General features: G+C 42.8%; 1 protein-coding gene across 3 annotated transcripts in view; it reads left to right on the top strand.

The window, feature by feature from the left end:
• Positions 1–25,850, top strand: part of LOC124154048 (histone demethylase UTY-like) — a 179,498-nt gene that overhangs the window by 55,547 nt on the left and 98,101 nt on the right. Inside the window, exon 1 of one of the 3 annotated variants that reach the window (XM_046527541.1) lies at positions 3,764–4,900. The exons of the other annotated variants lie outside the window; for them this stretch is intronic. The gene's annotated coding sequence lies outside the window, so the exon portion shown is untranslated. Of the gene's footprint in view, positions 1–3,763; positions 4,901–25,850 lie in introns of those variants that run through there. 3 annotated transcript variants of the gene reach the window in all.

Below are 25,850 nucleotides of genomic sequence, written 5' to 3'. Positions count from 1 at the left end.
TTACTGTTACTGAAAAAATTAATCCCTACTACTCCCAAGTATATATTTGCTATTCCCGGCATTCCTTTCATTTTAGTGGTGTTTTAGAAAACAGTCCCTCAGAGACTTTATCTCAGTTAGTATGGCTCTACAATAAGTATGACAATAGATTCTCTCTGAGTGAGAATCTCTCAGATTCTCCCTCATTTCTCTCTGAGAGAAATATTGATCTCGAAGTATAAACCCTAGTGCAGAAGTGCTTTTTCTGCCACCGTATAAGAAAGCGTCTTAAGATGGAGGAAGGGAGAGTTGATGAAGTTCTAATGTTTTAGTAGTACTTAGTGCGGAAACTAGATGCACCTAATGGCGTGGTCAATGAACCATTTCGACTAAACCTGATGAAATACAACCCCAATCTTACATTTAATTTTTATGGCCTTTACTTCATTTTTAATATCATTTTGTTTCGTCCTCCTGGGAACCAATCGGTCTCGCTCACCTTGCCCCCTTTCGAGATATGATTTTTTAATGCCCGAACCGCGTCTCGCGTACGTCAAACTGGAAAATTCCTCCGGAGTTTTCTTGTATGGCATGTCTTTTTTTCCATAGTGAGTGGAAAGTTGCCAGCTCACCCTCTTCTATCGGTCTCTTTCTCTATCTTTCTCTCCTGCCCCGAAATGCACCCCCGTGCCGAAACATCCCTTATTTTTTTCCCCACCCCACGAGGATTCAGCCTCACATCCAGGGCCGCAAACACGCTCTTTTTTCCCCTCATCATCCCATCCGCTCAGGCACAAGCATCCGTCCTCCCCTCCTCCCCTGCACTCCTTTGAAACTTTTCGTCCGCCCCTATTCTTTCGGTCGCCTTGCCTCAAAAACCTCTCAGTGGGGCCAGGTAGAAATGGAATGCTCGTCTTCCAGCGGCGAAATGGGCCCTTGCCGAGGTATTTTCTCGACTCTTCCGACGTAGACGGCGCATCCCGCTTAGGTGTACGCGTAATTTATTCCTATATTGCATGCAATTCAAGGAATATCTTGTATGATGTTAGGCACGATGTGGTGGAAGTTCGTAATATTGTTGAAATGACACATTGCAATATTTCCACTTATAGTTTATAAGTGGAAAGTTCCTATAAGTGGAAATATTGCAATGTGTCATTTCAACAATAATTCAAGGAAGTTCAGAATAGGGGCTACTTGGAACTATTCGAGATTGTTCTGATCGTTTTTATCGCGAGTGCAATTAGTTGTTTGAATTGTTTGACTACGACGACTCAATATGAAGTAGCATCTTGTCGTCGGAATGAAAAATTGAAGCACAACAATTTTACGATGGAATTGGCAACAATTAGGAATCCACCGCTCTTGATGAAAACCGATCAGAATCATTCCGAACAGTGTCTAGCACACCCCCAGGCTCGTAATAGCGTGGCGGAGGGAATATGTTGTTGATACCATATAACATATTTAGGTAGACGTAAGCCGTGAAAATGGTATGGTGAATTGACTTGCTCTGGACGTTACTCGCTATCGTTTTCAAAATGCTTTGTAACCTTAAATTTGTTGAACAGGTGATAGCAGAAGATTTATTTGGGCACTTGATTAATGTGATTTTTGTATCGCAATGCATCTCTTTTTTTACTGTAGCGATTTCACTGGCGAAAAATTACGGGCAAGAAATTCTTCGCTCTGTTTCTACTAGTTGTGATTATCAGAGCTTTTTCGTAAATATACCCAACTCTTGTAATAATTGTTTCCTTTAAACGTCCGATGTCCTGACATCTCATTCGCCAATGCATGTAGATGGCGGTGGGGCAATTGCAGATGTAAGAATTGTCCGAGGATACCCGGTGGCCGTAGTATTCCATCCGCGACGATTATGTTATATGAAACCCGCGATGTTATGTTAAATTAGAGTTATTAGGGTTCATGTATACGCTGTAAAAAACTGTGATGAATGGCACAAAAGTACGGTTTTGGTCTTCAGCGCTAGATCTTTCCGGCGAGTAGGTTGTCCGGAAAGCGTCTTACTAATTCTTGTGTTCTCTCTCGAGTTATTCTCAAGGTCCGTTTTTATCCTTGACTGCCGGCAGTCCGCCAAACTGTGTAACTCCTGCCAAGAAGAAATTTGATGTTTCGGGTAGCAATGGCTCAGGTGCCCTTAACATTGGTCATCTCCGATATAACTCTTCAATATTTTCGTAGGTAGTCTAGGATGAAATTTTTCCTTAGTTCGTTTTGTTTGAGAATTGTGGCTCTCGATGGGAGCTAGATTATTTCACACATGTGGAAGTATTAAAAAAAAATGTTTTTGTTTAGTATATGAAATATTTTATTCGAGTGGTAACGTATAAGAATATATTATCAATTGGACATGGCTTGATCGTAAAAGTTCCGATTATTCGATCGATTTCCTCAGGCCAGCGCTTCTCTCCGATATTTTCCTTCGGGAGACTTGAATGTGAAATTTGGATTGATGATGTCGTGAATTTTTTTTGCTCGAAGTCCCTTATGAAATTTCTTCGGAAATGGTTCTCATTGTCTATATTACTTAGGTTCCTGCTTTTTGACGATTAATTTTCATCTTTAGTATTCCATTCATTACATCTTTGTGCCAGGGAGTTAATGAGTTCCTCCGGAGTCTAGTGAAAAATTCCTCAATGTTTGAAATAGGCCAAACTCAGAGGCACTGACGGTGAGAGCAATTCGAAGGGCAATTTTCGATTCTATGTCATCAGGATATAAGGCCACCATTTTACCGGGTTTTGGAAATAAATTTTTCGAACGTCATTATCTTAACCATTCTTACTTATAGGTGACTATAGGCAACGTTGAGATTTTGAAATGAGAGAAAATTGAAACGGTTCATCTGATTTTGAGTTAACTCTCAGGTGAACGAATCATAGTGCCAGGGAGGTGGCGGCTCCATTTACCCGCGACCTGATCCCGAGGCATCCTCAGCTCCTCTCTCGGGCGATTATGCGGAGTTTTTCGGGGATGGCCGTCTCCGTCCGCGGCGAAGACGTTTATCTAGTGGCGCATGAGTGGAGTGCATTCGTGTTGGTGCCGGGAAAAACTTTTCCCTTCCCGAAAACTCTCTCGCTCAGCGACGACGCAAGGGCAGCCGAAGAAGAGGAGAGTTCATGCTCCTCATAGACACACACACATACCACCCCCTGCGTCATGCCACCTCTCGTAAATCTCTTCCAACGTGAGTGGCGGCGAAGGGGGCGGAAGTAGAAGAGGGGGTGGCGTAGAAGTGTGGAAGTTATGGGGGCGAGAGAGGGGACGTATAAAAAGGAGTGGGGGGTTAGGTGAGGGTTCCCCTCCACCCCTACAACCTCCTATCCCCTCATTCTCCTCCTCCTCTGCCCGGCTGTCCCAACAAAGAGAGGGGAAGGCGGGAGGGGAAGGTCTTGTATATCCCATTCCCCCCCCCCCCCCCCCCGACCGCCTGCCTTTTGAGGGATCGGTCGAAGTTTTGTACGGGAGGGGTGGGTTTTGGAACTATGGGGAGAGGGTAAGTAAGGAAGAGGAGGTGGTGGAGTTGGAGGAGGCGGGGTAGCTGTAAGTAGGGGGAAGGGTCTTGTAGGGTGGGAAGGAAGGACCCTCTTGTGTACGCTCTCCTCCTCCAGGCTCCTCACCCTCTCTCTCTCATCCCCCTCTCCCTCCATGCAGTTCCCCCCTCTCTCGGTTCAACCTCCCCTCTTCCCCCTCGCTCCGACTCCCGCTACCTCCCACCTCCTTCTCCGGCCGCTGTTTGTGGCGAGTCGTGAGCGAGAGGTCGGCGGGGAAGGTAGTGTCGTTTGTTGCCCGGAGTATGCGTCCGACGTTTGTTTGCGCGTGTGTATACTATCTGCCCTACCGAGGAGTGGGTCCGGCGATGTGGCGGCCCCTTTAGTCCGGGCGGAAGGAAGTAGTCGGCGTGACCATTTCTGTGTAGCGTGAGTCGAGTCGCGCCTGAGGGAGGGACGACTCCGAACCGTCGAGTTGGGAGATACACTTCGATCCAGGGAGGAAGCAAATGTGGCCGGATTATTATGCTGTCGTGTCTATGTGAGAAGAGGCGAGCTTAAAATGGCCGCTGGGATCCGTTCGTGTGCCTTCTTGGGTTCCTGATCGGTCTGTTCTCGGGGGAAGCGGCTGTCGACTCCCACACTGGGGGCCGTTGCAGCGGATAGTCAACATAGGCTCGATCTAGCGTCTTTAAACGCCGTCGTGGGAGTCTGCGGCGGAAGAGGAGGGCGGTGGTGTTGTGTATGTACGAGCAGACCGGTCTCATTAAACGTATTCGGCTCGTGTCGTCGCGTAGCTCATGAAGACAGGAAGATCGAGCAAGAAAGAGAGAAGTCAAGTTTTACCCGACGTCGCCTAGGCTGCGTTCAATCGCCTATTTCTCCTCTTTTTTATACTTCACATCTACAAGTGAATTCGTGACTTGGATAACTAAACAACTCCGTCCAGTGTCGAAAGTGTAACTTAAACCATAAAATATTAATCACATTATCAATCAATCGCGCTATCGACACTAAGCTTTTAACCCCATTAAAACGTCTTCACCTACCTCTTCCTCAGCGCTACCACTTTTTGCTGTTTTGATAGGACTTTTTGTTTTTTTGTACAAACCCTTCGTGAGAAAGGAAGAGAGCACGGTGTACCTACCTTTCTTGGAAATCATTCGCCGCGGGAGCGACGGTTTTTATTTTCGTGCGTGTGGCAGTGTATGGGAGAGAGAGTGATTTGTGTGTGCTAGTGAGTGAATCGTGATTGTGGCGATCGCGTCTTCCGCCTTCGGGGACGTAATAGTCGGTGGCTGCTGGCTCTGTACGTGGTGGACCGTGACAGTCAAGTTGTCGGGTCATCCCTGCTGGCCTGTCATCTTCGCTCTTTAAATTCCGTGACGTCAGCGGACGCGAAACTGGTAAGTTACTACGGCCTCTCCTCCCCCTTTCGCCATATGTCCCAGTCTTTCTTCCCTCTCCACTGTGCTCCCCCGTGATCTCCGCTCTTTCTGTTTCCACTCTAGCCACCCCTTGTCCCCCCTTCTCTCTCCCCAGAAACCCCTTGCCTCGTTCATTCAATTTCGCTCCTCTATTCCCCATTTCGGAGTTTTATCTCCAAATGCGCGCGTGCTTGTATTGGTACTCAGCTGTTTTTAAAAGGATGCCCAGTCGCGGGCTAGGTGTGGTTTTGTTTTGCTCTCGCTTTTCGGCCTGTCACTTTCTGTGGTTGGTTAATTGCTGGCTGATCTAAACGTTTTGTACTCTTACAAATCGTTAAATTTTGCATCAATGTTTGTTACTCATTCAATTCTACCTAATTTGCTGGTGCTTAAAACTGGTGCTGGTGCTTCTGTGGTTCTTATTTCGTGGCAACCTTTCATAAACTGAATATCATAGTAGACTTTGACAAGGAAACATTTTTAGAAAGGTTTATATTAGTCAGATGGGTCTTAATTGAACTGGATCCGTGTATGGAACCGCAAGTATTTATTATTTGTAGCTACCTTTAGCTTTAATTTGAAGTTTATTTGTTGTGATGAGGGAATTATTTCTTCGTAATTTTTCGCCATAATTGAAAAATAAACCCTAAAATGCATATTTTTGCTGTAATGTCATACTCGTCGTAAAGTCATTAAAAGTCCGTTTCAGATCTCCATTGGTTTGAATTGTTCGCCCAACGTAAATCTCAGCGGTTGATGTATGACTTCGTTTCATTCCCTCTCATCTGAAGATGAGGAAGATTGATTGACCTCTCGCAGTTGAAGTTAAGCCGATAAAAGCATCTAGTGGACCACGTGTTATTGCCGCGAATTCTTGCTGCGGATACTGGGTATTGTGGGTAGGGTAGCTGGACCATTTCCCCCTAAACAGTTTGCACTCAGTAGTTCGCATCCCCGTGGGGGCAAGTTAAGGAACACATGTATGCCCGCCCATGCATTCAGCGTTTAATATACGGTTTTATGAGGGACACCAACCAATCCGTGGATCCCATTCGCTTTGCGGTCATGTCGTTGTTAACATTTCAGTGCTTTTCCTCCACGCCCACCTAGTAGGTCCCACTTCTGTTTCCAAACGTATAATATGCATATTTAAGTCGATAGTTCGCTGCTTTTGTAGAAAATCTCAATATTTGCTTGTAATTCGTAAATTCCTTTGCTTTTAAACTTATAAAATTAGCATTTATATGGTTGTGTCCATGTGAAAAAAAATATTACAAACATGCTTGGGATCTCGTTGGAATCATAATGGGGTTTGATAGTTGCTGGTAGACGTTGTACTATCATCTCATCTTCTTTCGTTGAGGACATATTTAATATTCATTAATCTCCAAGGTGATTAAGTTACCCATTACACCGATTGAACATGAAATTTCCAATCACCGTTTAGTGTAAGTATTTCTCTTCATCCCCCAATACGTATTCGAAACTAGTTTTATCCAGGTTGTTGGATGAGGGCGAGTTCAGCAGTATATATTCGTGGGAAATCTTCTTTTTGACTGGTGGTATTCTCTAATTTTTTAGCCATCATGCTCAAAAGGTAATTAATGAGTAGTTATATGATGCTCTAGGTGATAATATGTGAACTTACATGTTTGTTTAATGTGCCCATATTAACGTTTCTTGCTGTCCTACCAAGTATTGCGTGTTCCAGCTGTATTTCTCAGCATTCCCAAATTCAGCTTTGCAAATGCAACTCTCTTGAAATCAAACGACGCCCACTTCGTTCACTTTCAGTTTTTTCCCCTCCGCAGTGAAAGCTTTCTCTACTGCAGTGCAATTATCTTCAACACTTGCACGTATATGAGAGTGCAAGATTTCATATGGGACAATTACGCGACATTTGTTGAGGCAGGACGTCGGGATCCACAGCGCCTTCTTTATTCACCAAATATCGTGTTATTATGATGTATATTTACCCGATCCACTAATTTCTAGAGCCATTATTGGGCCCAAGTCTTATATTTTGATGCCATACGTGTAACCATCCAAGAATACCCCTGGCGAATGGTGTAAACAGGAAGAGAACCAGAAAAGAAATTTCTAGCAAGACTTAAACTTTTTCTCTAATTCCCCTGAACAGACACTCAACGCCACAAAATATCATGAATTACTGGAAAATTTCGATCTAATGATTAATTCAGCCTAGTAGTTTTCGATTGAATGTCATCGAAAGCGTGACAAAAGAATTAATGTTTTCGGATCACGATCAAAACGCCGTAAATGATCCCGAGTACATCACTCATTGAGAGATTAGGTTTTCTTTGATAAAGGAGCCATATTTGATCGAGCAAAGAACTATTTCTCTTAGATGTGATGGTTAACTACTTAATGTAATTCGTGTACTCTTTTTCTCTCTATACTTGTATTCCACATCAATGTACTTTTTTAGTTTTACATGTTAAACCGTTTTTTAAACTCAATTTCTCGTAGTATATATCTCTATTTTATGTGGGCGAAGTCCTCGAATAATTTTAATGTATTTTAATGTATATTTATTTGTAGAATATTGGAGTTGGCGTAGACGCTCACTGTTCTAGGTGGCTAAAAAACGGCAACAACGGTTGATTGCGGTCTGATAATCGTTCATAACTTCAGCAAAGTCACGGAATTCAGTGACTGATATCGATATTTTGTGCTATATTTAAACGTGTGAGTGCAATGCCTTATCATTATCTTCTTCGGAGGGGGACTGGGTAGCTTTGCATGGGAGAGAATGACGAGTCTATCAAAATATAATACGCTATCGGAAATTAAATAGCGTGGCAAGTACGAGAAGAGCGGTAGTGGATGGGATGACGTCACCGCGCGTTGTGACGGATTTCCTCATAACAGCTGATGGGTGCAGCCTTGCCAAGAACCGTTCACTCACCGTTCCTCTTTCTTCCGCGGCCAAGCGTCGTGGTTGTCGTACATTTCGTGCTGTGATTTCTGCATTAGTTTCCACCTACACCAATATTATTTCACTTTTCACTATGAATATGATGGCGATTAGCATTGAGGAGGACGATGTTGTTTTAGCCATTGCTTGTTGCTGGTTTTTTTGTAAACCGTTCCTCTCTGGAATCGTTCTTTCTTACTCGTTCAGTGAATCAGCATTTCTAGATGGATGAAAGTGGCTGGGCAACCCTGATTCGCCGTTATTTCGCTGAAATTCCGAATCATTCGTGGGACCTACGACTGACGCACAGATGTGTGATGCCGTCAGCTCGTGTATCAGTCATTCGAAGGTGCCTCCTGGAATCGCCTTATTTGTTATTTCGCCTCCAAAAGTTCGTGTTGCTAATGAAAATGGTTGATGAATATGTTCTTTTCCCTTTCGACGAATTCCGCTCCCGTTAGCTGGAAATTCGCCGTCACCCAATAGCACGAGGTCCCATATTTTCCTCTTCGGAGTGGTTATGGTCCCTATCCTTCTTTCATTCTACGGGTACGAACTTCCTGGATGCGGAGTCGTTGTTCCATAGAAATTGAATGCGTCTCCAATGGCTATCCTCGAGTGTTCAGTGAGTGCAATATTTCTCGGAATTGACTTATCCCAGCAAATTTATGAATGTGTTGAAGTCTTTTTTTTTTCGCCAGCCTTACTATGAATGAGTGTTTTGAGGGGATTTCATTGAATGAAGGCGGAATTTCCTCTGGAATCATGTGTCAGGCATGAAGTGAGGTTAACTTAGTGTGGCATCACCGGTAAAATTATTTTGCCCATCGTTTCATACTGGCGATTTCTTACCCAAATTATATCTGAATTCATAACAGCTGTCTTAACGAGTCTGTGAGATGAGTTGTCTCATCAATTCATTGCTATTTCAATTTCGTGGACGTCATACATCATGTTGTTAACTGACAGACAGACAATAATTTCTCGGTGATCTGATGGTATTGCCTAGATTTTTAAAAGATTTTTGGAAATGATAAATAGTCGTTTTGTGTTTCAATTTTGTCGGTTTCTGGTAGAAGTTTCGTCTCAATTCCCGAATACAATGCTTTAGTTTTTCAGTATTATGAATGTTGCTTTTCAATTTAATTTAAACTGAAATGATAATTGGATAAGGTGCTTTTTCTTGATTATAGTACGGACAGGAAACTACTTCTTTCGCGTGTAATCTAAATATTTAATAGTGATGTACTCAGGGTCATTTACTATTTTTTCATCGTAATCCGAAAATATTCTTTATTTTATCAAATATTCGTTTAGAAAACCCTAAAACTAAGAATTTCATTCGGAACTGAGGTTCAACGAATCATCTAAAACATTTGTTCAAATGATTCCTGTCGTAATAAATATCGTGTTACGTTTAGTGGATGTTTTGCCTCTAAGGGAAAACTGTTAGTCCTGTCAGAAATTATGTTTGTCTGCTTCTTTTCGTTTCTCACCATTCGCCAGTCGTATTCTTGGTTTGCCAGCCGTTAGTGGACAACGTTCTCGGGATGAATGGAATTCGGCTACCAAAACCTGTTTTCCAAGTTGCTCAGGTCTTGTATTTGAACCTTCACTTTTCTTTTTCTGGTATAGTTCTTTTTGGCGACATATACTTGTATTGGATTTATGCAATAATTCAATTTTGTTTGCCAAATGCACGGTATACCTAAGCTACACGTGTATACTCTGTTAGGTTTATTCGCCATCTACCTATTTTGACTCAAACCTTCAGTTTTTATAATTCCTTCTTTTTTCGGTAAAATATGGGTAAACGTATAAAATCGTTTCAGGCTGGAATTTGTGGATATTTGCTATATCCATGATGAACACCACGAATGGTAATATCCAGACTATTTAATTTAACACTACACGACCGACCTTGGTTTCAACACTTTACGTCGTTTTCAAGGCAAATAAATGACAGGAAGTGTTGAAACAGTGGTCGGTCGTTGAGTGTTAAATTAAATAGTGTGGAAATTACCATTTGTGTTTTTACCATGAATATGAGTAAATACACCGTAGTAGTGTATCGTGTTAGTTCCGGTAAATTTGTTCTCCAGCTGCTTCTCGTAGGATAGTTACAAAGTGAGTGATAACCTCAAATAATAAGTTCTCGGGAATGGCATCCTAGGGCTTTCCATTTTGATCGCCAATATTTAACTATGTCGTATACCATGTTGGTACATTTTTTTAATGTTAGGTCAGTGAAGCGTTACAGGGAGGACGATATTTTCTAGTTTTTTTTATTGTGTTCATCATGATTTGTGACTTCTAAATCTAAATCGTTATCCTCTTTTATCAGTATCAGTCGCAATCAATGGAGTTAACTGAACGAATCTCCCAATAGTTCAGGAAGCGTCTGTTCTTTGTAATTCTGGGGCTACACTGCCACTATATTTTCATTTTTTCGTGTTGATTATGTTCATTCACCTACTTGTAAATAGTGCATTAGTCTTTTACTCATGCGCATTACATTTTATTGGGTATTCATTTACCTTTTCACATATCTACCTTTTCGCGGTTACCTTTATTGCCGGAAACATTTTTGTTGTTAAGTAAACAATTCGGCCAAATACACCGCGCGCTATCGTTTGGGGCTAGGTGGAGCCGTGGCGCTTGTGTTTGACGCCTTTCTCGTCGATGGCGCTTCTCATTCGTGGAAGAGAGGTATTTAAAAATTGGCGGACTCCTCTACGTCATATGAGAAAATATGGAATTTTTAAAAATGGAATCGTGCCGGGCGGACTTAGCAGCGTTGGTATTTAAACTCGGGCAAAACGTGCAAGGGGAGTGGAGAAGGGATTGATGGGACGAGCGACGATCGTTATCTGCGGTGGTGGAGAAGTTGCGAGGAGATGGGGGCGGCGGGGGAGTGGGTGGAGGGGATGGCTGTCGCGGGACCAGCCGAGCGTGAATTCACGCGATGTTGGAGCGACCAGGTAGCTTGGTGGCGCCGCGAATCCCACGATCGGCTACCTTCGCAATGTAGCCAGGTAGCTGGGCATGCGAAGCGTCTAACTCGTCCGCTCCGCTGCCTCGTGGTTTGACGTTGGTGAACATGTGGGTGTTACGAAGGTTGTATGTATTGTATTCCCCCGTTAACTAGAGTGGTTCATGGTGCCATAGCCAGCTCCTCGTTCGCCATCCCTCTCCCATATATCACGGTGTGGTTGGTACCAGTCGGTGTGCATGCCTCAACAGTCTGGAGCGCATCCGAATCAAGGAACCTGTCCGGAATTGCGGTAGGGCCAATACCTCGTATGTGCGTCAATGCTGTGATGTTGCGAGTATGTTGAGAGCGGCACCTCGCTTTCATCTTTCCTCTTTTGGGTGAATTATCGCTAGCCGAAGAGTGCGTTAAGTCAGTTTCGGGATGGGGCTCGTCGTCTGTATCAGGTCATTGCGCTTTGTGTGTGAGTGACGGAATGATTAAATTAAAAGCTGACTTATGCGAGATAGTGCGGAATATTGACAGGAGATGCGACTCTTTTGGACTTCCCACCATTATAAACTGTATCGGGATAATAGGTATAGCAGTGGTCAAAGCATTAATTTTGTTCGTAAACTTTGGCGTATCTATGATTATTTAATTTGCAAACCACGATTATTACACATTTTTTTCTGTTGAATCTTTCTTTGGTCATATAGGATATATTTTTGGGCAACAATTTAAGTATTATCTGTGGACGGTCAGGAAATACGAAGGGAAGCAGTTGTGGCCATCCCTCAGCTTATTTTATGTTATTGAACGTCATGGTTTTTAATTTGGGTAATTTTCAAATGTTTTAGGTTTAATAACTAAGTAAGGTCATTGTAAAGGATTTTTATTCATCATTTTTTAGGGGAAGATGTGGAAGGGTGTCACGATTTGCCCTTTTTAATGCACGGTAACATTTTAAAGTGAGATTCGTTTTGGTTTTTCCATCGGTCCAGGATACGACTGAGATATTTCGCTTTTCAATAATCTTTATTGAGGTATCACTGTCCGATTTAGTGGGAGAGAGGTATATTCTCTTTTTAAAGAGCAACGAGAATATGTATGACTTTTTATCTCGTAGGTTGCTGTTTCCTTGCTCTGTGAGCGCCCAGCTGTTCATTGCACGCGCACACGTGTCGTGGTTTTCAAGGTCGACAGTAACTATGCTAATAATGGCTGGTGTAGATACCCTTTGTTTCGGTTTTCATTTTCCCCGCTCGTTAAGATGTGACTATATTATCATTCAGACCTGCCCAGTTGAACAAAAACAGGACATTTATGGTTCAGAAGATTTACCACTGGCAAAGTTGAGAAATGAGTGTAATGCTTCTTAGTTTACCATGGTTTAATATTAATTAGAAATTTATCTACTTGCATAACGCCGATCATCTCTGAATTATCTCTTAAAATCCAGTCTTAAAAAAGCTTCCTGACACAAGAACCTGAACAGTCTCAATTGCCTATATTTTTGCATTGTGTGTTTCCCTCTTAATGTTCTGAGTAGTATTTTGTATTGTTACAGTAACGCCTTCACTATGTATCTATGCACGTGATGTGTGTAGCACTTATCAACCATCCTGTAATCATTCCATTGCATAAGTAATTGAGCCTTTGAAGCTAAATAAATGTCGTATCTATTTCATTTATCAATTACTCCCTTCATAACAATTTATTAGGGATCCAGTTGGGTAGTGTTCAAGTACCAAATGAGTATTCACTCTCTTAAGACAAAGTGTTTTGTCATTAACTTTTACATTTACAACTATTTCCTTGTCTTAAACCCATGCAATCGAAATCCGTTTGACATGACTGCTCAACAGTGGCACCAATCTCTTGGAGCTAATATAGCCATGCGCGTAGAAATCCAGTAAAAAAAGATTCCTGGGAATAATTGGTTTGCACAAGGTTGATGATTTAGCAAGGAGGAGTGCTGCATGCCTGGTGTGGAATCACCCTGCGCCACACCGTAGCGGTGGCTTTCAAAGGTACCACGTAGATGATTTACGTTTTGACTTATTCCTCCTGTTAGAAAAAATATTTTTTTATTTGTTTTTGTATTCTCTTCATGTAGTTGTCACGAAAGTGATGTGTAAAGTAGCGTTGACGAGTTTTCTCAGCAACCATCGTCCTTCAGGCCCTCGTACGCTTTCCGAGAATTACAATGGCTTCATAGTATTTTATAGTTGGCCGTGGAGTTTTTATAGCTCCCTTCTCTTCTTCGGAAGTTTTCATCGGCATTTCCTGTGAGATGATCGGTCGTGCTTCCTGTTGGAGCGAAAAAATCAAGGGGATCCAAAGTGAAAGCGGCAGTCGCCTTGAATCAGCGTTTGCCCTTGGGGGACGGTTACGTATCAAACGATTGCTTTTACCAAATTCCCATCGGCTTCAATGGCCAGAGCTGAGGATTTTGAAGTGGGGAGGCCACTTTGTTATCGTATTTTGAGATTTTTGCTTGGTAAGTTTCTCACGTCCTCATCAGCTATGGATTATTAATGGTCCATTTCACTATGGTCTTCTGTTGTGTTCTCGCTTTATTTTTATATATTTTTCAACTCTTAGTGCACAGGGATAATCATTTCTCTGCTTTCATTCTATTCTTGGCAGTTACCGCACGTTTTTTTTCTAACATCATGTTCTGTAGAGTCCATTGGATTGGGCTTTGGTCTTTCATCCTTACCATTCTTATCATTTTGTAGCAATATAAAAATCCTTCGCACAATATTAGTGGCCGATTGGGTAGCAGCTACGAAACATGGAAAATATGATTTATTTTTAGTTTTAAAGTTGAGTGGAATCGCTCATGGAATTAATCGTGTAGAGAGTGACCGATTCAACTATTACATAGATGTAACACTATTTAAAGGTAACCTTGGGAATAGATTGTGGGTTAAGTTGAATCCCTTACTTATTATATCTTAATATACCCCCAAATCTCTATCTTAGGGCGTCGGCAAGTGTTTTCACCCAAGAACACCAATCAAGAAGTTTCTTTTTTTTTATTCCAAAGTTGCTGTTATTTATGCGCGAGGCTAATTTATTTACGGCACTTCACTCATTCTTTCTCAAGACGTCTACCACATTTCGCTCCTCGTTTGTAGTCAAAATTATGCTTTTAGGACGTCATTTAGTCGTGTTTCGTATAATGAGCGAGAAAGGTATATCATGTACTTAAATCATGTATTAATAATAATTTATCTTGATTTTGTATGTTACATCTGATCTATCCCGCTGTTATCCCGATCATTTTATTTAAAACCCATTATCTTGTTAACTCCTACGTTACATATAACAAATGCATTCTTCAATTCCTACTGATTCACCATTATAATATTTAACGTCACTATTCAGTAGCTCATACGTTCGGAAAAATTTTTTGTCCATCACCCGATATAGTTCATTTTCACGTATAAAATCAAAACACAATGAGACATGTCTCGACGTGGTTAAACGTGCACAGCGATGCCGGCTCACGTATGCGTTCTCGCCGACCATTGAGCGCAGTCGCATCCCTCCTCGTCGGAAGCTGCGGGAGCACAGCCGTTCACCCAGACGGTCGGGTTCGACAGCCGCCCCCCATCCTTCCTTCGTGCATCCACGCAAGCGGGCCCGACTGGCTGTCTCCCCATCCCATACCCCCAGTCCCGATGCAGTTACCCCATCCCCCCGTCAGGGGGATCCCGCGTGTGTTCATCGGCCTGTCCCCCCCTCTATTCCCGGCAGTTGCCTTCGATCTCCCCGCCACCCACAACCCCTTGGGCCCCTTACCTCTCCCACTTCTTCTTCATCCTACGATGTACTTCATCGTTCCTTTTTTCTCGCCACCATTAATGTTTTTCTGAGGTTTTTCGTGGTCGTTTTGGCGCCTCATAGCTGTTGTAAATAAGAGATACTTGGTGCCTTTTTATAAATAAATACTGGGATGTGGCCACTTTCAATGTCCAATCTGTCGGACATAGTAGCGAGATTGATGGGTCGTGGTAGTTGCGGTAGGTAGAAGGTAGGCATAAAGATCCGAGGAATCAAGTATGGCTTAACTTCTGCACCATCCGTCTTACAGTTCTTAGGTACATTCTTTAAACACCCATATAGATTCCCGATTAATTTACGCATTAATAATATTCTTTCATTGTCTAAGTCCCGCACATTTTGAAATTAATGCAGTTGCCGCCGCGCCTGGGGTTTTATTCCCGGCCTTCCATCCTGTACCCAATATATCGCTGTTGTTATGTTACCTGTTTTACGGTTCCATAAGATGTAGCCCTTTACTCTTTTACTTAGTTGGTTCTACGTCATCTCTTCGTAAGTGTACCTTAGGTGCGCAAATGCGATGGAGGAGAAATCATTTTCTCTCAGTGGAATTCCGCCTACGAATAAGGTGCTTTGTAAGCTGAATAGGTAAGGCACCTGTTATGTATTCGAAGGAATACAGTTGTAGGCAACTGAAATTTCTTCTGTGGTTTTCGACTTTTCTCACGGGTGGCTCCGTAAAGCTGCCCCGTTGTCTAGCCCGCGGTCATTTACTCTAATAATTTGAATCTTTCACGTTCGTCGTCTTTGTTGCTCTTCCATCCTTTCTTCGTTTTGTACGTCTTTCCTCCTTCATTTTTGTTCCTAGCCCATATCACCTCCTTTTTTGGTCTTTGTTCAGCTTCCTCCATCTTTATTTCACTTCCCTACTTCAAACTTCCTTCCGTTCCTCCTTCATCTTTATAAATCTACCATACTTTTTAACAACTTTGTTCCGCTTACATGCCTCAAACATGTTATTCCTCTTCCATACCTCATGAATCTTTGTTCCTTGTTTCCCATTCCCTTTCCTTAGTTCTTCTTTCCTCTTCGTCATTATGTCCCTTCCCTCCTTGTCCTTGTCCCAATTCTCTCCTTCCTCCATCTTTGTCAAACTCTTCCCTTCTTCCATACTCTTCCTTCCTTCATCTTTTCTTTTCCTACCGCTCCTCATTCAATGTCGTTCCTCGTCTCTACCTACTACACCTTTGTTCCTCCATCCTTTTCATCCCTCTCCATCTTTGCTCCTCTTCCCTCCTTCTACCATATTTGTTATACTCTTACTTCCCTCTTTCCTTATATTCTCTTTTCGTACCGTACCTTAATGTATTCTCTTCTCTACCTGATAAACCTTTGTTCCTCCATCCCCTTCATCCCTCCTTCCTCCGTATTTGTTATACTCTATCCTTCTCCCATCCACTTCCTTCCCTTCTCCCTTATCTCATCTTTTCCTACCTTACTTCACGAATTGCCTTTCCTCGTTTCTACCTGGTACATCTTTGCTCCCCCATCCTCTTCATCCCTCCATCTTTGCTCCTCTTTCCTTCTCTCTCCATCTTTGTCCCTCCTCTCCTCTCTTCCTCCCGTGACGTCAGGCGCCTGCGCACCGGCGGCGCCCCCTCCGCCGCCTTGCGACGTCGGCCGTAGGAAGGAGGGCCCTTCTGCATAGCTCGCTGCTCTCTCTCTCTCAGCCGCGAGCGAGCGCGCTGGGTCATCGACCCTGTCGACAGCCGGCGCTTCCACACGAGCCGCGGTCTCCCTTCTCCTCCGCCCACTTCCCCCTTCCTTCCTGTCCCCCCCCCTCCCCTTCCCTCTCTTACTCCTCCTCCTTTCCCTCAGAGTCGTCTCACCCCCCCTCTCCTTTCCCTTATGGATTCAGTAAGGAGGGGGAGGTTAAGTCTGTAAAGATCGTGCGGCCCGCAGGTCCTGGCGCGCACCTCTTGGGTTCCTCCACGTTCCCAGATGCGTCTGCTCCCCCCTTGCCCCTTTCCGTCGTTTTCTTCTCCCTCCGACGTTTCGTCGCTCACGTATCATTTCGTTTCGGGAAATTTCAAAGTTTCCCTCGTTTCTCTGAATGGAATGCGTTGGTTTTAGTCATATTGTATGTTCTGATACGCGTGTTCTCGGACCTATGGAGGTTTCCTGTTCTGTATGCCGAAATGTTCTCTTGTTTTGACCACGTTTCCAAGAATGGATTCATTTTCTCTTCCTTGAAAAATTGTTATTGTTGGAATTGTACAAATTTTTGGAGTAATGGCTTGGAGAAGATTTCAAGAATCACCTTTTGGCTTTATGTTGGGAGGAAGGAAGTCCCAGCAAATGATATATGAAATGGCATCTTATTATAATGGTGAAGAAATGTGTTTTCGTCGATTGTCTTCATCGATTTTGATATACCTAATTACTTAAAAAATGAAAATTAACCGAATTATTCTCTATGTACTATTTAATACTACGCCGTCTTCTATGACTAATATCATTATAGTCTTGTAGGATTTGTTCAGACTCGAAGTCTACCGAAGTGAAAGTACATTTTCTTAGTAGTTTCCATGATTTTTTAATTCAATTTCTGGTGCATTCTATGTCCGTCTAGATTTTCAGGTTTGCATTTTTGGCGCATACAGTGGGTTCCTCTGCAATCTATTTTTAACTATTGTAGAAATAATGGAAGGGTAGAAAATTTTCTCTCGGTTTGAATTTTCCTCTGTAGTACTTAGGTGAATGCCCTCAATAAGGTTATAATATGAAATATTAACCAAATAGATATGTCCTTTGTCGTTACCGGCATTTAATAATTGAATTATATTTTCCGGCGTTTCGTTTACTTTGCGAAAATACGTTCTTCCTATACTGCGTCTGGAATGGTTATTTTGTGATCCCGTGATGAGATCTCCCGGTCGCGTTTCCGGGATTCCGTGGCAGGACACGGACGGGTGTTAGATCTGTAGTTCCCTTTTCTCGAATTCCTAAGTTGATTGTTCCTCGTTTCTGTGTAGGTTGTAACCAGAGTTTTGGATTAGTTTGATGCGTTTTGTGGTCAGGGTGTCAGTTCCTTTCAAACTCGCCGAAATTTCATCGTTGGCGTGATACCCGTGCTTAATGACAGGCCTGGAAAGAGTGATTTTAGGTAATATAATGGGTCGAGGGATAGGCTTTTCTAGGAGTACCAAGTTTTTAGTTGATTTTTTCAGTAAGAAACTGTATTTTTGAGATTTTTAATTCGGTAATTCCGATGTTATTAGCTAACTGACCTGTTTATCGTTTCAGAATCAGATCTACACTTTCACAGTGCAGCTTCCTCGTGAATAAATTTGTCAGAATTCTTGCGACGAAATCAGCTGAGTTTGTTTAACTTCTCTATTATGTAAGAAATAGGGATTTGGGGAATTTTGATTTCTCGTGAAAGATACTCGAATTTATTCGTTTCCCTCTGTCTCTAAGACATGCGCCTTGTTGCGTGTTTTATCGATAACTGTGTCATGACTACTGCTGTCTCCAATTTATCCTATTAGCCAGCCGATTTCTTGATTGGGCCTGGGGCCTCTCCCACCATATTTTGGAATTGATCTGGATAGTACCTCACGGAAGGGTAAAGCACCTCACATGCTTCAGTGACGACAGGAACACATTGTAAATTTTATTGTGATAATATACGGGTAACGAATGTTTAATTCTAAAACTTCTATACAACTTATTTGGTAGAATTCATTACATTAAATTACCACGTTACCATTTCCAAAGATGGTCTTTTCTGTAACATTATTTGATAGGTAGTGGTTTACAGTGTTACCTATAGCATATAGTCCGCAATTAGCGTTCTTGCGGAGGAGTGTCTGAACCTGATCGGAAAAACTTGCATTTATTTGTTACCCTAGTCGCATGTTTTGTCCCATAAGTAATGGCGAATGGCGTTAGCCTAAACATGGGCGCTAGTCTCCTACGGGATGTCGTGACGTAAATGTGGGCGTGTTACGAATGCCTCGCAAAACAAGAAAACTTTCTCCTAGGCGCTCAAAAGATCTTTTCTTAATGCCACAGCGTCTCAGCCCACGTGGCTTTGGTTTGCCGTTGTTGATGTTTCAACGTTTTGACTTCGCCTGGTGGGATGCCTGAATTTCAGTCTGTCTAAGAATGCAGCCATATGGTGATTTGTTGGCATAATGCGTGTGGCTCGTCAGTGGCCCTGTGAAAGTCTTCGTTATCTTGAGTAGAACAGCTAGCCCTATATTGCTTCTTTTAACGCATTTTGAGGATGTATTGATAAATGAGGTAAATGGCTTAGTGTATTGATAAATCAATATTTTGTACTGCGCCTAGTATTCTGGATATTCATGTAGGCGAATGTCTGTGCTACAAGTGGCCGCGCCGTTTACATGCACACCGCAGTGTTAATGAGTGTTGAGTGTCGGCATACACTACAGGGGTTTTGTATAACTCGTTTGGTGCCAGGGTTCCCATCCGACTTTCGTGAGCATAAAATATTTTATGGTTGAGGCTTGTGTACAAAATACCGAAGACTTTACGTGTCAGTTATCCCCCGGCAATAAATGATGTATGTCGTGTTCCATTTCTGTTCGGGCGCTCTCGTTCTTCCGTAGAGCTTTGCGATAAGTTGGTGGGTCTTGCTTCATTACTAGTTATTTTTTTCAGCGTAATTTTTCTTTATTGGCTTGCCCACTCCACCTCGTACTAATTATGTATCTTATAAAGGTTTGTTACTTAGGGATTTCGAACTTTCGTTCCACGTTGTTTGCCACAACTGGCGTCGTTATGATGCGAACTCAATTGTCGGTGGCGAATTCATATTTTCTTTGCCTTTCAATATAACCTTTCATCTTCATGCGTTGTCAGTGGCTGCTTTTTTATTTCGTTTATCTCATGCATTTACTTCACAATGACTATCCCTCGCCGTTTTCGCGGTGACAGTATGCCATGAGCATTTTACAATCTTTGGATATTATTAACTTCACCATCCGATGGTACCCTCGTATTAGATGATTCTCTCTAGATTTTTGTTTGAAAAATAGGTTACTTTTTAGAAAATAGTAACTCCCATAGCGTGTGCCAATACTTATATCAATCAATACGCATGATTATGTAATTTTTCTGATTGTCACCCCGACAGCTTTCAATCTTGTAGTAAAACATTCCCAATGTAAACGAGGAAAGATCGAAATTATAGTTTCTCTCAGTTCTGTTCCAGTTGTTTTGATCATACGTCCGAGTGCTCAGAGAAAAGATCGCGTCGACAAGTCCATGGATTCAGCGACCGCGGCTGTTGTTTACCTCGGGAGGGAGGGGAAATTCTCCTCGCTCGCTCTTTGAGAGAACTATTTCCTCCTCCCATTCTGCTTCGGCGAGGTGTGGAGGATCATCTTCGGGGAGTGCCGTTTTCTCCGCTATGCTCCCTCCCTCACGGATCATCCACGCGTGTGGTGCCTCCTCCCACCTTCCCCTCCTGATAATTCCCCTATACCCGCATAACTTAAACGACTACCTCTCCTCCTCAATCCACTCCTCCCTCCCTTTCAACTTTCTCCGCTACGAGGAGGCCCGTCTCCCGCACAGGAGAGTCTAATTTTTTTTATTTCTCACATCATGTGTTTCGTCGTCGCTGTCCTCCGCGTGGGTAAGTTACCCGAAAGCAGCCTCCTGCATCGCTCCAATTTTGAGATGCGAGGCTACCGATTTGGGAGGTCATTTCGGCCGGGAGTGGGTTCATTTTTCTTTCGTTTTCCCGGTTCTTTAATTCAAAGGACTCTTTTATTGTCGTGAATGCTATTTTTCGCAGTTTCATCATTCCTTGCAGTTTTTTGCGTGGTGGTTAGTTCCGATAACCGTCCAAAATCGTAGCGCCACGGATAGTATGAGTCGTATAATAATGAAAAAATATGAGCCCAATAACTTTTTTCGCGAAAAGCATGAGTCCTAGGCTTAATTCGCTATGAGCAGAACTTCAATGGGAAGAAGGTCGTGGATGTCTGGGTACGCTGGTTGTGTCCGCCTCAGGTGGTGGGATGCGGGGAGCTTACTGCTATTCGCGATCTCGAAGCTCGAAATGTGTTCTGAGATCATTTATTTGATGTGCGAAATTTGGGGTCAATAATGCCGCGAAATCAAGAGCCTTTGTATTGGGAAATTGGAAATATCCCGAAATTGCTTTTCCAATTGTCTTTTTTAAGGTTTTTCGATCCATAAGACAAATGGTAAACGTTTTGTTTCATTAGTTTTGAGTTCAGGAAGCTGTTAATAGGTATCCTCTTGGCATTTTTCCTTAAGGTCTTCGGTTAAAGTCGAAGACAAACGTGTGGCGTTGAGCCAGTTGGGAACAGTTGACCTCTACTGTGTAATGTCTTTAGCAGTAGTACCATTTTTTAGTCCCACGCCCCTCTTTGATTGTGTTCTAGCGAACCCATGATCTTGGTGATTTAACATTGATTGTGGAAATTGCGCGGTGAGATGTTGCGGAAATTTTATAGAAGTAAAGGTCAGGGAACTCACTTGGATTGTTCCAAAGCTTGCCATTTTTATCTTGCCCACCCATCTTGGCGTCGCGGTGTTGCTCGGTAGTAATACTGGGAATGCAAAGGGACCCAGAATGAAAGTTATTTCTATGCATATGTTGCATATTTTAAAGGAAGAGAGAGTTAGGAACCATTATCCCAGGCACCTTTAAATCCTCAACCTATCGTGTATTCCCTTCTGTGTATGTTCGTTACACTTGTCAAGACTTTCGTCTATCCAGTGAAAGGAATCATATTTCGTATAGCTCGCGTCAAGGTTAAGTTTTGCATATCGGCTGAAGTTTCTTGCGCCAATGAATGCTTTCGTAGCTCAGAAAGGCCATTTAATTACTCGGTTATCTCTTACACTTATGACACCTCGTGTGATTTAAATGTCAAATCGTTCGTTATTTATGGCTCAAGGTTTGTCAGTCGCTATTTTGTCGTACTTAAGGTCGGTCACTTATTATAGGTTGAGGGAGACAGTGTATTTGAATGCCAGCCAAGTTTCAGTGGAGGTCCATTTTTTTATCGTTCCAGACGCCTAATTTACGACGCCGAACTCGCGTTCGGTTGAAATATGAATTTTATGTCTTTGAAATATGTATAATTTCGAATTTCTTGTTTTTGACGGATTGAAGTGGAAAAATTGATTTATCGTATTGGAAAATTGTTATGTCGAAATCAGTAATCTGAACTGAAAGTTTCAGTTCAAGAGACTTTTTCCTCAATTACGTAACAGTTCTACTAATTGCGACTCAATGAATTTAAAGCGTACCACAATAATCGTAGTATATATTCACAATGAAAGGGAATAAATTCTTTCCGTTATCTTGGAAACAATTCCCGTCCCTCCAGTCTATGAAGATGCATGTATTTTTGATCTGCCTTGCCTTGGATATCATAAACTGCGGCGAGGCGTTGAATGGCGTTTGCTGCATTTGTGCAGCGGCACACGATGGAAACGACGCTTGAGTGGAGGTCATGACGAAAGAAAGTTGACTAATGCAAGACTCGTAGCTAGAGTGCAACGCAGTCGTTGAAAGAGGATCTGGCGAATCCATTCGTCATTTCTATTCGAGCTGTAGTCAAGGTTTCTAGCCTCTCGATTACTTTTGCTGCACGGTCGCGCCTCCGTCGCCACTATCGTTGCTTCCCCCGAAGGACGCAATGGCAGGTGTTTTTCTAGGTGCATACATACATTCCCTCACGTTCTGAATATATTTCTTTGATGCATGAGACTCGGGCTGTACAGTAGTCTCTCGGTAATCCGGCAGATATCGAACCAAAGCCGGATTTGTGGATGTCACTAATAATGGCGCAATTAAACGGCAGAAGCTATGTTTTATTTAATACATACATGTATGTAATATTTTATTACTCATTACATTAGTACGTACACGCATTTGTAGTGTTAACGCAACGTAAAATTTCAAGAAAGAAAAATTAAACGTAAATTATAGTACTTTATTGTTTCGTATCATTAGTCCACATTATTCCATTGAAGTGGAAGGCATAGAATAGTTTTGTACTTTCGTCTGCTTTTTTCGTCTTTCGGCTTGCTAAATGCCTGCATAAAAACTCCGGATTACTGTCAGAGCCGAATAATTGAAGTGGCTGATAATGGAGGGAGTACTGCACTGGTCAGCCTCTCGTGGACGCTGTGAAAAGTCGTCGAGCGTGTGCTCATATCCGTCCTCTATATATATAGTGTAATCTAATTTTAGGCGTGGCTCCGATACGTTCGTCTAAATGGGGCGTACGTTTCGTAGCCAAGATGTTGAGAAACGGTCCTATTGACCCTTTTGAGAGTCCTCTGCCAAAGAATAAACAAGCCTTTCGCCCTTTGTCGGGGCGTGCGTGTGTTTGTCGAAGATTTTCCTCTTGTCGTTTCTCTCCCGAGTTGAAAGGAATTCAGGAAAGTATGTGGGCCTTTTTGGTCCATGCGTTTGATGGTCGCTTGTTGATAATCCTGTGAAATCATGTAATAGAAAATTTCCTAATGTATTATTTTAAGGCGATGGTGTAGTAGCATGAGGGACGAATTTGTATACATGGCGGCAAGATACGGAAATGCATGTTTCGTTCGTCGTCATATCTTTAACCGATGGCTTAGCGAAGGTATTTGATTATCCATTTCGTATGGTAAATATTTTGAACTCACACTTATCCTTGAATACCTGAACGACATTCAGTTTGGATAAGTTCGTTAATTTTTACGTAAGATTGTTTAATAATTATGCAAAATGACGGTTTATATACTTGATTTGTTTTATTAACTTTCCTGAACTGCATTTAAATGAAGGATAAGAAGCTTTCAACCCGAATAATTAGTGACTAAAATAAATTAAGTCAAGAAAGGAAGTTTACATATTTATGAAAGTATGTGTAAATTAACTACTAGTAAAAAATGGATCGTCTTGTGCCTTCCGCCTGTGAAAAATCGTACGATTCCTCCTTCCTGTCGGCGTAGACGTGGATTGCGTGAATTTTTTTTTAGCGTCCAAGGGTCATCTCCGGCGAGCCCACACGTGCGTCGTTTGTAATGGTGGATGCGGGGTCTTTGTTTTGCGTCTCCGGGGTCTTAATTGTTTTCATGTCTTCCTGGTGCGTAGTTGAAGCCAGCTATTGTCACACAGAGTGGTGTCACTCCCCCCGATATCCATTAAGGGCTTTCCTCGCCTTCAATTAACCTCTCCTGGGGAGTACCCGGAAGTCGCTTGTGCCTCTTTAAGTTCCCCCCATCCCTAGACGGAAAAAGTGCCCCATCGTACGGTTATCAGCGGCGCCAAGGCAACGTCACTATCATCATTATCACGTGGGGAAAGAGAGAGATCACGTACGTCACTAAAAAAACATCTGCACGACGATCTCAATATATTAGTGTGTGAGTCACGGGTCCTAAACACATGTTGGAATAGTGTTTGTTGCAGCTATCACATTTTTATAAGTAAAACTCATTATTGAGCACTGAAGGATTCTTTAAGTTCCCCGCAGTTTATAAGTTAGTTTGGTACAGAAAAAGTGCGACACTCTTACAGCTGTGTAACTGCTAACAATATACAGAAGGTTATTTTGGAGGGCGATGAACGTACAAACTGTAAGGGTGTATCAAAGCCGGATTCCTGTACCGAGTATATCTTCTGCCTCCAAGTGGATAGAGTTGTTTAAAGAGAGCATTGTAAAATCAATGTTTAATTTTAAGGAATGCGCACCATGCGCTGCTGGTTCCATTGCGCTGTTCATCTAACGAGCCTCCTGGACATCCTTTCCTCTACGTGTTTACCCAAGACCTGTTTTCCTTATCGTGACTCGTGTCACTATACTCTCTTCCTTTCTCTGCGATGATTGTTCTCTCGCCTCACGGAGCTCGCTCAGTCCAACCTCCCGTCGCCCACCGCGATCAGTTCGTGACCTCTCACACCTGCTCATCCGCCTTTGAAACTCCAGTTCAGCGAAGGTCTCGCTCTTGTGTGCGATCGTTAACAATCATCCCGACCATAATTTTCCAGTTACGCCTTTTTGCTGACCTCATCGTCTATTTGTCGGTAATGTGTATGATCGGTTTCACTCAAACTGGATATTCCGAAGGAAAATATGAGGAAGAATTACCAATCTTCTCTGGAAAGGAATTTTTCAGAGCTTTTTTCTTGACGAGTCGGATGTGATGAGGCAAAAATAAATTCGCATTTGGCAGTGGCACATTCTTCCTTGACTTCGATGGTTTGGTCGCAGTAGAGTCAATTTTATAAAGGATTAACAAGGATGCAATAACGTTGCCAATGGTTTTTATACATCTTTTGTATGCTTATTTTCCAGCGTCTACGTTGTCTTTCTGAATATGTATTCAAATTCCTGTGGCGAGAGGGAGTAACTTCGACGTATAGTAATGGAATTGATCCGATTCGCCCGGTGTACTGAGACAGTGCACTGTCTCTGAAAGCGGCAAAGGGCAGGTATACACCAAAATCAATACCGTCGTCATCCGCTCTCCCAGACTGCACACTTCCTTTTCATCTCCCGCCCGTCTGGAGAGTTGGTTAAGTGGCGTAGGAAATGCGAGGGTGCTAATCATTTCCAGGTAGTCGCTGGGGAAGTCCCTGCATAAGTCCCCTTCTGCGTCTGGCATTCCTTGGATGGTGGGGCGGAGGAGGAATATTGTTTTGGCGATTCGGCGCACGTGGCGACGCATCCTTGGCCGTTCCCTCTCTCACTTCCCCGACTGGCAGACTGGCTGGGAATCGCCAGGTACTTAACCGTATGACGTCCGCCCTCGCTCAGCGATTCCCATCGGAACCCCGCCCCGCCCTCGCTCACAGTCACTGCATGCGTCTTCTGGCTTCCACCTTTGCGTCGACGTGGCCGTTGTCCTGTTCTTTATGCCTCGGATGAGTCGTGTGGGCATTAAGAGATGTGCCCGCGGATTACGCGTTCTTGTTGCTCCTGTGATTGTGGTGTTCCTCGTAGTGACCGAATTATCTGCTTAATAAAAATATCTCCCACGCTTACCAATATTTATAGGAAACTTCTAAAATGTAAAGGGAAATGTTGTTATTAATGTTCGCTGTCGACTTCTAAAAACTCTTTAAAACTTCTAAAATTCTTTAAAAAATATTGTCTAATACATGGCCATTAGGCCGGCCCTTATTTTTCAGAATTGCGAAAAGTTATGTTTTCCTGGTC

Source organism: Ischnura elegans, chromosome 2 (genome assembly GCF_921293095.1).
Source record: "Ischnura elegans chromosome 2, ioIscEleg1.1, whole genome shotgun sequence".
NCBI classification, from domain to species: domain Eukaryota; kingdom Metazoa; phylum Arthropoda; class Insecta; order Odonata; family Coenagrionidae; genus Ischnura; species Ischnura elegans.
Note: the sequence above shows the minus strand (reverse complement) of the source record. Positions and strands in the feature narration are given on the sequence as shown.